This window comes from Marmota marmota, unplaced genomic scaffold (assembly GCF_001458135.2).
Source record: "Marmota marmota marmota unplaced genomic scaffold, marMar, whole genome shotgun sequence".
NCBI lineage: Eukaryota > Metazoa > Chordata > Mammalia > Rodentia > Sciuridae > Marmota > Marmota marmota.
The window spans coordinates 32,716,046-32,726,627 of NW_026000082.1; the positions used below are offsets into that span (position 1 = coordinate 32,716,046).

Consider the following 10,582-nt stretch of genomic DNA (forward strand, 5'->3'; position numbering starts at 1 on the left):
CCTAAACTCTAGCCACGCCTGGACGTAAGATGTACGGCAGTCCCAAAGCCTCTCGGAATATCTCCTGAACAAGTCTCAAGGCTTATCTTTCCTTCGTCCAACAGGTTTTCCTGAGTCCTTTGAAAGATTGCAAAAGGCCTATTGATCTGTGCCGAGGCGCACCTTGTTTTCTGGACATTTCTTGAAGTATATGAGCTCATTTAACAGACGAAGAAACTGACAAGGACTCAGCAAGATCACCAGTGTCAGGAGATGCAGGACGAGACGCCAGCTGGCTCGATCTGATCAATCCTGACCGAGGCACTCAGCGGGTGCAGGCAGAATCTGCTGTCTGTCACAAAGATTGGCACCACCTTCTGGAGGCACTGCAAGAATAATAATAAAATAACAGCAGTAGAGTCTAACATATCCTGCGTGCTTCCTACGAGTTGAACAGTGTGGGGAACATTTTAATTCTGCACAACAACCCTAGGGGGTGGGGACTATTATTATCTCCTTGTGTCAGATGAGGAAACTGAGGCACAAATGCATGAAGCAGTCTGCCTGCGGTTATGGGGTGAGCAGGTGGTGGAGCAGAGGCAATCTGGCGATGGGTATCAAAAGCATTTGGAGGGAGTAGCTCACAGCTGGAAATTCCTCCTAAGGAAGTAGTCGTGGTCCAGGGAGGATTCTTGTGTAGAGTGAGTGGGGCTTTCATTCTATAGACCACCCAGCTGTATGGGGCACCCTGGAGCATTTCTATGGGAGGCCATTTCTATAGGGCTGGCTTCCCACCTCACCCAGCTTTGTTTATAAAGCCATCCAGCAACACTGAGCGCCGGTGCACCCAGGACCCTGCAACCTGCTGCTTCTGTTGAAAGGTGTGTGTCTCTCGCTTTTCTTTGCCCCACACTAAAATGTCATAGGGTCTTTTCTAGAAGCACTGAATGTAAATAAAAGAGATTAGTGAAGAATTTTGCCTCAGTTAAAGGTAGCCTGGAGTGAGTGGGAGTCGGCAGAGCCACTGGGAGCCCACCCTCTCCTCCCCCTTCGTCCTCTGGCTCCTGCCCAGGGACCCTCTCCAAGGCAACTCTGGGGCATCAGCGCTGTGCCAGGGACCTGCCAAGCTCCTCCTCCCCAAAGCCAGGTCCTCACATTAGCCTAGCCAGAAGCAGGTCACCAGGAAAGGCTCTGGCCTTCTGGAAAGGAAAAGGAAGAGCCCCTGGGAGATGGTAGAACCCCAGAGTCTTGGCCCAAAATGCTGACAGCTGCTTGGTGGTGACACCTTGGAAACCCCCAGGCCACAGGCTCTCCACTTGGAAACCCCCAGGCCACAGGCTCTTTGGCACCACTTGGAAAACCCCAGACTCGGGATGGTCAGCAAGGGAAGGGAGGTATGTTCACTTCTGGTGTGGAGGAGCCATGACCCTCAGCTCTTCAAAAGTGCAGCCCTCCTAGAAGGGACAGTCAGGTTGTTAGTGGGACCCTGACCTTCCGGGATCTTCATTGCTCAGCCTTTTGGGATTCTGTAGAAACTCTCCCTGGCTGCAGGCTGGGCTCCCTGTAGTTGCCGTGGGCTTCTCAGAGCCTGTGCTCAGCTGGGCCTCCCCTGAACCCTGCTCCCCCTCCTGTCTTCTGTTTTACAGAGGACCTACAACATGCCAAGGCCACAAGAGGAGCGGCGGGGGTGAGTTGATAAAGATGTCCTTAACGGGCTTATAGACCCAGGATCATTCCTGTGACTCGAAACCTGTGTGTTCAAAAAACAGAGAGAAGAAAAAGAGACAAACCTGCTAGTGACTTCAAAGTGCCCATGATTTTTGCAACACAACACCTCTGTGAAGCTGCGCTGCACGGGGAGCCCAGGCCAGGAGGCCCAGCTCTGCTCTCTCCTGGGTCCGGTGCTCAGGCACCTGCACCTGCTCACACACCTGCACCTGCTCACCTGGCAGCCTGACACCAGAGGAGGTTGATTCTGCCGTATGGGGCCGGGAGGGTAAGCAGAGCGGGGTCAGGGTGTGTGCAGGCCACCTGGGCAGGAAGAGCAGCAGTGGGCACTGGAGAGGGAAGGATGGGGCAGGGGACATGGGAAGAGGAGGCTGGCCATGAGGCTGCAGGGTCTGGCCAAGGCCAGTCTCAAAATACCAGGCTGACTCTGAAGTCTATTCTGGAGGCTGGATTTCCACTGAGATACTTCCTCCCGGTTGACCTAAGAGTTGAGTTGCCAGATGTAGCCAATACACAGAAGATAGACTCGGTTGTGATTGCATTCAAACAAGGAATGCTTTTTAATAGGGGTATATCCTATGCAATATTTGGGATGTACTTATACTAAAAAATTGTTTGCTATTTGGAATTCAGACGTGACCACAGGTCCTATATTTTATATGGCAACTTTACTTGGGGGCCAGAGCAGAAGGAGAGGTGGTCAGGATGAGAGAGGATCAGCTCCCCCCCACTGAACCTGAGGGGCTTTGCTGCTATCAGCTTTAAATCTGGGGAAATTCATGAAGATTCCATTTGGAAACAGGTACCTGACTTTAATGATGATATTCAAATGCTCATAAAACCATTGTGTAAGTTATGTCTAAGATCCCTTCAGGCATGTGTCTGCACAAGGGGACAGTAGACGTTTTCTATAAAGGGCAGATCTAAATATTTTAATATTTAATTGTTAAGACTTAATTACAATATTTACTACGGACTGTAAATGTTTTAGGCCTTGTGGATCAGGCTGGCTGTGTTGAAACTGCTCAGCTCTACTGTTGTAATATAAAAGCAGCCTTAGACATAGGTGCATAAATGAATGTGGTTGTGTTCCAATAAAACTTTATTTAAAAATCAGACTGTGGGCCAGATGTGGTCTTGGGCTATAGCTTCCTGACTTCTGGCCAAGACAGTTGGGCACTCTCAGTGCTGGCTGAGAGAAGCATATTCTTCCCCCAATGTTCTGGACACAGAGACATCTTCCCTAAGGAACTGAATGTTTAATTGGGGACCTCAGCATTTCTCTCTCTCTGCCACCAATTTCTGGGGTGGCCATGTGACAGATTGCCCTTGTCTTCCTGGGTCTCAGAGGCCTCACTTCTAGGATGAAATAGTTGGAGCCTCAGGATCTTCCCCCAAATCAGATTTGATCATCCTGCCCTACCAAGGAGCATCTGTCCTGCCACAGTCTGCCTGGGCACAATTCAGGAGCCACTTGTCAAAAGAAACGAACTTTATTTTTAGAACACACACACAAGGCACCACACAGCTCTTCAGGAATTCCCTCAGAGCCCAACTGCCACCACCTGCTTCCCACAAGCCTCTCAACCTCCCCGACTCCTCCTGCTCTTGAGGCTGATTGGCTGGGTCGTGTGGGCGGAGCCAAAAAAGTCCCCCAATGAGCAGCTCTGTGGTCTGAAAGGGCGGGGAAACAGCCCAATGAGCATCACCGCAGAGGAGCCAATCAGTTGGCAGCTAGAAGTTTGCTGGGACAGCTGTGAGCCAATCATCAGCTGGCAGCTGGAAGTTTGCTGGCAGCTGGAAGTTTGCTGGGCCTGCCCTACCAAGGAGCATCTGTCCCCAGGCAGCAGTTGCTCTCTCTCCTTCCTGGACCTCCCTGGACCTCCCCTCTGCCTGGGCAAAGGGTTGCAAGATAAAGACACTTTTGTTCATTCCATTCATTTCAGGGCAATGGGGACTTTGTTTATTTTTGGTTTTTGATTTTCCAGGACTCCAGAGTCTCTGAGAACCCTCTGCCCTTACTGCTTCCTGCGCCACAGACACTGGACATGTCACCCTGGAGACAGTGGCTCTGCGTCAGCCTCCTGCCAATGAACAATTGCAAGCTCTGCGAGAGGCCCGGGCCTCCCACCAGGAGCTGAGCCAGGACCAGGAATGTCTTCCACACCCACCAACTTGGCTCCTCCATGGCTCCAGTCTCGGTGAAGCAGCAAAAGACATGGATTTTCCAGGACCCAGGCCAGAGGCCCCCCCAAGGCGTCAGAGGGTGGGTGTGGCAGTGAGATCCTGGCTTCCTCTCCTGTAGCACCTCTCCTCTGCCGGACGACTGACAGCTCTCTGGTAGCAGCAGAGAGCAGCACAAGGACACGGAGGGCAAGAGATCAGGGATGCTTCCTGGAGCCTCTCTGCCCACTGATGGGAGAGGATGAGCCTGGTGAGAGGCCCCCAGGGGCCAGGGGCCACAGAGGCAGGATGGGCCATCTCAGTGCATCGATTTCCAGTGTGAGGCTGGACCAAGTGGCTTTCATGGGCCTGCTGGACTTGTCTTTGTGGGGGGGACCTCTTGTAATGATGTGGTTCCCTCTGGAGGGAAATGGAGCTGAGGGTAGCTGAGGATTTGGCAGAAGGAAGGGGGGAGGGGGGAAGGCAGAGCTTGATTGACAGCCTCCAAGACGGAAAATGAAAAGAAAAGGGCCACATGTGGTAAGAAAGACCTCAGGTTACTTGTTACTGCAGCATAGCATTACCTATCCTGCCTAATACACACTCAGCCCAGGGACGGCCTCAAACTAGGCACCCTTCAGGGCTGACTGTTGAATTAGGTAATGCTGTTCCAATAGGTCAGGGTGAGATACCTCAGTCCAGCTTCTCTGGACTCCATCCTGCTTCATCCATAAGATGGTTGCAGCCGCTGGTGCCTGCTTTGGTCTGGCTGGTGCACACTGGTTGGCAAAGGGCCTGGCCCCCAGGAAACGCCCACTCTCAGGGATGTCGCTGGCTGAGTACTCCTGAAGTCAGAAGCTACTCCATGGAGCCTTTCCTAATCTCATTTAAACCTCGTGGCAACCCTCCATGGCGTGACTTCCTTTAAAACGGAGAAGAGAGGTTAAACAGGTTTTAGAATCTGCAAGCCCAGGTCTGTCTGGCCCCAAACATCCCCCCTCAGCTCCTCCTCCTCTTCTTCCCACACCTTCCCCAGCTCCACGGGGCCCTTCTCGCCTCTGGCATCTCAGAGCCTGTCCACCCATCAGGATGTGGTCCTTCCAGGGACTCTCACTCGTCCCTGGATGGCAGGGGTCTGTGGCACTGTCTGCTCCACAGCTTCCCACCCCAGATTCACTGTCTCCCCAAACCCCCATTTTCTGATGGTTTTGAAGGCACCGTGATTCAGAGACAAGAGACCTGGGTACTGACCCAGACAGATGCGGAGTCAAATCCCAGCCCAGGGACAGCCAGGCTCCATCGTCACCACCAGCTCATCACTTAGCTGCTAGCTCTGTCTCTTGGGACAATTGCACCCACCAAGCCCACCAGGCTGGAATGGGAAAGACATCAGCATGGCCATTACTGGAACTGGAAGTCCCCTGGGGACAAGGGGCAGGGGCTGAGTCATTACCGCTTATCTCCCCGGGCCTGGGGTGGCAGGCACTGGGCCAAATGTTTTCACATCTCCTTCTTCCAGGCTCCTTGTGGGACTCTTGTCCTGTCCCACATGGCTCAGTGGGACCTCATGACTTGTTCTGCACAGTGTATCATCAGGGCAGAAGTGATGCCTGTCACTTCCTCTTGATCATCTTTAGTGGCTGGTGCAAAACCACCAGGGTTTTCCTCTCCCCTGGCACAACAGCTGCTCTATCCCCCAGATTCTGTGGGTGGCCATGATGAATAGAGCCAAACCCACCCAACCTACAGTGGACAGGTAGGATCAGCAAAAATCAATATCTGGGTTTTTTAAGCCACTGTGATTTGGAGGTTACTTGTTACTGCAGCATAGCGTTACCTATCCTGCCTAATACACACTCAGCCCAGGGAGGGCCTCAAACTAGGCACCCTTTAGGGCTGACTGTTGAATTAGGTGATGCTGCTCCAATAGGTCAGGATGAGAGACGTCAGGGCCTGAAGACCCTGGTGCAGCCATGAGGAGGACAGGGCTGCAATGTGGGAGTCTCCCTGCTCACTTCAGAGACCGTCTTGGTGAATACAGCTCTACAGAACACAAAGCGCAGGGAGTCGGCAAGTCAAGTCATGCCCTAGAGCTACAGAGGCCATCATCCAGGTAAGAACAGCCACAGAAGCCACCCCGTACAGGCATTCAGCCCACCTGCCTTCAAAACAGCCTGAAGATGACTCGGGCTCTGAGTGTGGACTCTGGCCACCAGAAACCAAGAGAAGTTTGTTCACGCTACTCCACCCTCAGCCGCCCATGAAATGCAGACCTAGAGAACTGCCTGGCTGAAGGGCTCAGAACAAGGGCTCTGGAGTCGGTTCCCTAGGCCCCAGCACTGCTTGGCTGTGGGACCTCAGTCAATTCCTCTACCTCTCTGAGCTAAATCATCTTCACTTGTAAAATGAAGATAATTAAGCTTGTCTTTCAGGTTTTTAGGCAGATTATGTGAGAAAATGTGCTGGCCTCACATCCAACCCTTTATAAACATCATGGGATTTAATTATCTCTATTTTATCAGAGAAGATAATATTAGAGTCACAGGTGAATAGAAGCCATTTCCTGAGCCCAGGGAGGCCAGGGCCGAGGAGACAAGAGCCCAGCTCTTTAAGTATTTATTTTATTTATTTTTACACATGAGAATGATTTCTCAAGTACAGAGAAAAATAAAAAGTCGTCCAGAAGAGAGGGACAATGGCGATATGTGCAGCTGCTAAGGGCACAGACCCTGGAGGATGGACCAGGCCAGGGTTCAAAGGCTCTGCACTTAAAGACACATGAAACAGTGGGCAAACCCTCCGCGCCTCAGTTTCCCCACCTGGGAAATAGGGACACTGTCAGAGCCCTGACCAGGGGCCTGCTGTGTGACATTGGCCCCGGCTCTCGGCAAGATCACAACAGACAGCAGTTTTGGAAACCCGCGGGTATCAGCTCTGACCCGGGGTTGCCGTGAGCCTGGAGGCTGCCTGTGAGGCTGGGAAGGACACAGCACCATCACGGCCAGGGAAGGCTCTAGATCCGGGAAGGGAAGTATCAGTGGGTCTCAGCCAGGGCCCATCCGCCGTTGTCTCTCTGGCTGCCACAGGTGAGACACACACGTGGGTTCCATGGGGCGCCACGAGGATGAGCTAGAAGGAGAGAAAAGGAGCTAGAACGAGAGAGAAGGGCTGACGGGAGCCAGGTTTCAGCCAGACCCCGGGGGCAACTTCGGAAGCCCCTTGTCTCTTATAAAAGCTGTTCATGCCCCTGAGTCCCCAGAAGGTGGAAACTTTCTCTCGGCCAGCCCTGTGTCCCCTGGATTTTGTGGTGAGCAGAGGGAGAACAGAGACCCCAGGCCCCCGGTGCAGCCCCCGACTCCTGCGGTCACCTTCCGCCCCACTCACACCTCCTGTCTTGTCCCCTGTCCCCCCATACAGCCCTCTCTCCTTTCCAGCGCCTGTGGCCTGCTGTCACCAGCTCTCCAGGAACCCGCCCAGGGAGCCCCACCTCCCCGTCCACCTCCCACCCCTGGACGGCTCCTTGAATGCTCACTGTGAGATTGCTGACCCCCACCCCAGGGGCTCAGAGCAAAGCTTTGCCACTTCCTGGCTGTGCCTTCTTAGGTAAGTGACTCAGCCCCCAAGTCCCCACCTCACAGGACTGCTACAGAGCCAGTGACAACCCTGAGGTCCACCCTAGGAGGAGACCTGGCCAGACTCCGGGGCCTGAGAAGCAGATGTGAGGCCGATCTGTATCAGCAACAGAGAGGGTTGGTTATTCCAGAAAGGATGCGGGGGAGGAGAAGAGAAATGACAGCCTCCTGCCCAATTTTCTCAGCAGCGTTGACGGGAGGCAGGCATCTCGGTTGCAGCCGTGGGGATCGATGGGGCAGGCCGGCCTCTGCCTCTCAGGGTGACATGCGCTGCATACACAGTGGCTCGAGCCTGCGTGTGGGGTATAGGATTAAAGGTGTCCATGAAGCTCTGCTCCACATGCTTGGCCTCTAGCTGTGCAGGGGCATCCGTGGCCTGAAAGAAAGAGTGTGCTCAGCTTGGCGGACCCCTGGCCCCATTGCTAGGGAGGGATTTGGGTCATGCTCCGCTGCCAAGGTGGGCAGGGGCACAGCAGTGAATCGTGAGCAAGACCCCTGCCCCTGGAGTCTCACAGCTTCTTTACACATTTGGACTCCAGACGGCGTATCCTTTGAGGTCAGATTTGGGCCTGCTTCCCTGGGAGACAGCCTTGTGTGTGGCACGTAGTAGGTACCTGTTTGCTTAACAACTGAAATCCTGCAGCTCCTGTTTGCATGGCACCTCACACTCCTGGCACAGTCAGACCGTGAACATCAGGAAGGGACTACTAAGGCTCAGAGAATGGAAGCAACTTTTGCAAAGCTACACAGCACAGTCTGCCCAGCGAGGCCTAGAATGGGGGCACTGGCTCCGTGCAGGCGTCTCCTCCTCCAGCTCCTGCTCACATTCACTGAGCGTGTTCAGGGCTGCGGAACCGCGATTTTATTAGAGTTCAAAGACCATTTATTTTCTCCTAAAAATAACTGCAAAATAAATAACTGAGAAGATCCCCAAATGTTTATAAATGTATTAAAATCATGTTATCAGCATATAAAATGCAGCAGTGTAAATAAGAAGGCTCTAGCCTGCCAGGCAGCCACAGGCCTGTTGTGTGTGTGTGTGTGTGTGTGTGTGTGTGTGTGTGTATGCGCGAGCACGCATGTGAACGTGTGCACTAAACAGAGTGGGAAACCACAGGCTGAAGAGCAGGATCCCCTGGCAAATGAGCTTCTGAAGCCTTGCTATTCAGCTGCGCGGCCGTGAACCCGGAGGATGGAGTGTACGTCGCCTTATTAGTGTTTCAAACCAGCACCTTTCCCAGAAAAGTCTCCAACTATTTTTACTCCAAGGGGAGAAAACTAGCCACTTCTCATGCAGAATGTGACAGGTTCTGAGATAGAAAAGAAAATATTCTCGAACGAACAGGAGAGAAAACATAATTTATTGGGATTCTCTTGTCTAGGCAGAGAGAATACCTTCCACGCATTCTTAAAACCCAGCCACGAGCCTTGTAGAGCAGGAACGGTTATCCGCAGCGCCCAGCTCGGCGCCCACTCCAATAATACCTGTTGTCATCGGACCCAAAGACTTAATGGGAACTCTGTAGCTCGCTGTACTGCAGAACAGAGCACTCTGCCTGACAGCATCGTCCGCTAGGAGTGACAGTATCAGGCCGCCAGCGGTTTCCTGACAGCTCCACTTTGCACCCAGGTAGTTCTTGTATCCTGACGAAGGACCACCAGCCTTGGGCTTCTCCTGCGGGGAGCAGGCGTGTCCTCAAGTCATCAGGCATTTGGCAGCTGCTCTGTGCTGCTGCTCCATGGGAGGGGCACAGACTGCAAGCCTGCAGACCTGGGTTCCAATCATGCCTCTACTTCTTATTCACTGTTGATCCTCCATGGGCCCCTTTGAGCCTCATCCTCCTCATCTGTAAAATGGGACACACAGCCTCTCTTGCAGGGTGGCTGTGAGGACAAAGGGAGATAAGCTGAGCATTCCCCTTGGTCTTTGGCACCAAGTAGATGCTCAATAAATGGTGCTGGCTTCCTCCCTGCTGAGGGGATAATGCCAAAGGTGTCCCTGGGCTAATCTCCAGACCTCTGAATGTGTCATCCTACAAAGCCAAAGGGACTTCGCCGATGTGATGAAGGCTTCGATCCTGGGCAGAAACAGGTTCTGCCTTACGTAGAGCTTCCAGAAGGAGTCCCGCCTGCCCTTCCACGTGAGACCTCCTCGGACTTACAACCTTCAGGTCTGGGGAGATAACGAAAGTGGGTGAGGTTTGTTAAAGTAAAGGTGGAAAACTAACCCACCTCCCCTCTGCCCCAACTCTCGGTGCAGACCACCCGGGCATGGGGCTGTGCCCACCATCCCCCAGACCTCCATCCCCAGAGCCTCTCTCCACCCAGTCGCCCCCAGTCTCCCCACGAACCTGGGGAACTCACTCTTCAGAGCCCACCACGCCCTTAACCCACTCTTCAGAAGACTCTGCCAGGTGAACTGGGCTCTGAGGGTGCCCTGGCCACAAGGCCACAAGTCTCCACCTGCAAGGGTGCCCAGCCAAGGGCTCAGACCCTGCTGCTCAGCAGCGCCCGTGTGCCCTCACCTAGACACTTTCTAAGGACCTGGTACAGGGCAGAAGGGACCCACAGCTGCGCAGTCCTGGGCCCTCCAGAACCAACATACTATATGTTTAATGAGGAGCCTCTGAGGGGCCACATGGCCTCAGGCTGGGACCCAAATCAGGTGGTGATGAGTCTCTGGTCCCCTTCAAAGGCCGTGTCAGCTGCAAACACAGCCCGGCCAGAGCAGCCTCCCGGGTCACTGCTTGGTTTAGGTATGAAGCACCCCGGAAAGCTCCTGTGTGAGTCAAGGCAGAAGGTTCAGAGGTGAGATGGGGGTTCCGAGAGCCCTCACCTGATCAGTGCATTCGTCCCCCATAGGGATTGACTGGGTGGTAAAGCAGGTGAGTTGTGCTGGGGAGGGGGGCCTTGAAGGTGTGCCTTGGGGGTTTACATTTTGTCCCTGTTGAGCAGAGCTCTCGCTCTCTGTCCCCTCCCCTCCTCTGCACCCAGATGCTGTGCTCCCCACTGCCTTCCCTCCACACCCTTCCTGGTGATGTTCCACCCACCTTGGTCCAGAGCCATCTGGGAGCCCCAGT

The 10,582-nt window shown here is 53.7% G+C and overlaps 2 long non-coding RNA genes across 3 annotated transcripts; one reads left to right on the forward strand and one right to left on the reverse strand.

Moving 5' to 3' along the window:
- Positions 1-1,401: 1,401 nt before the first annotated feature.
- On the forward strand, positions 1,402-8,431 carry LOC125620455. Of its 2 annotated transcripts, XR_007352139.1 has the most exons (4): positions 1,402-1,666; positions 1,749-1,975; positions 3,696-4,141; positions 7,288-8,431. It is a non-coding gene; the product is annotated as an uncharacterized LOC125620455 (long non-coding RNA). The 2 variants fall into 2 exon arrangements; XR_007352138.1 differs by having other exon boundaries at positions 3,696-8,431.
- A 410-nt stretch (positions 8,432-8,841) lies between these two features.
- LOC125620456 lies at positions 8,842-9,781 on the reverse strand. Its single transcript, XR_007352140.1, has 2 exons — positions 9,520-9,781; positions 8,842-9,386 (listed from the first exon to the last, which is right to left on the reverse strand). It is a non-coding gene; the product is annotated as an uncharacterized LOC125620456 (long non-coding RNA).
- Positions 9,782-10,582: the final 801 nt, after the last annotated feature.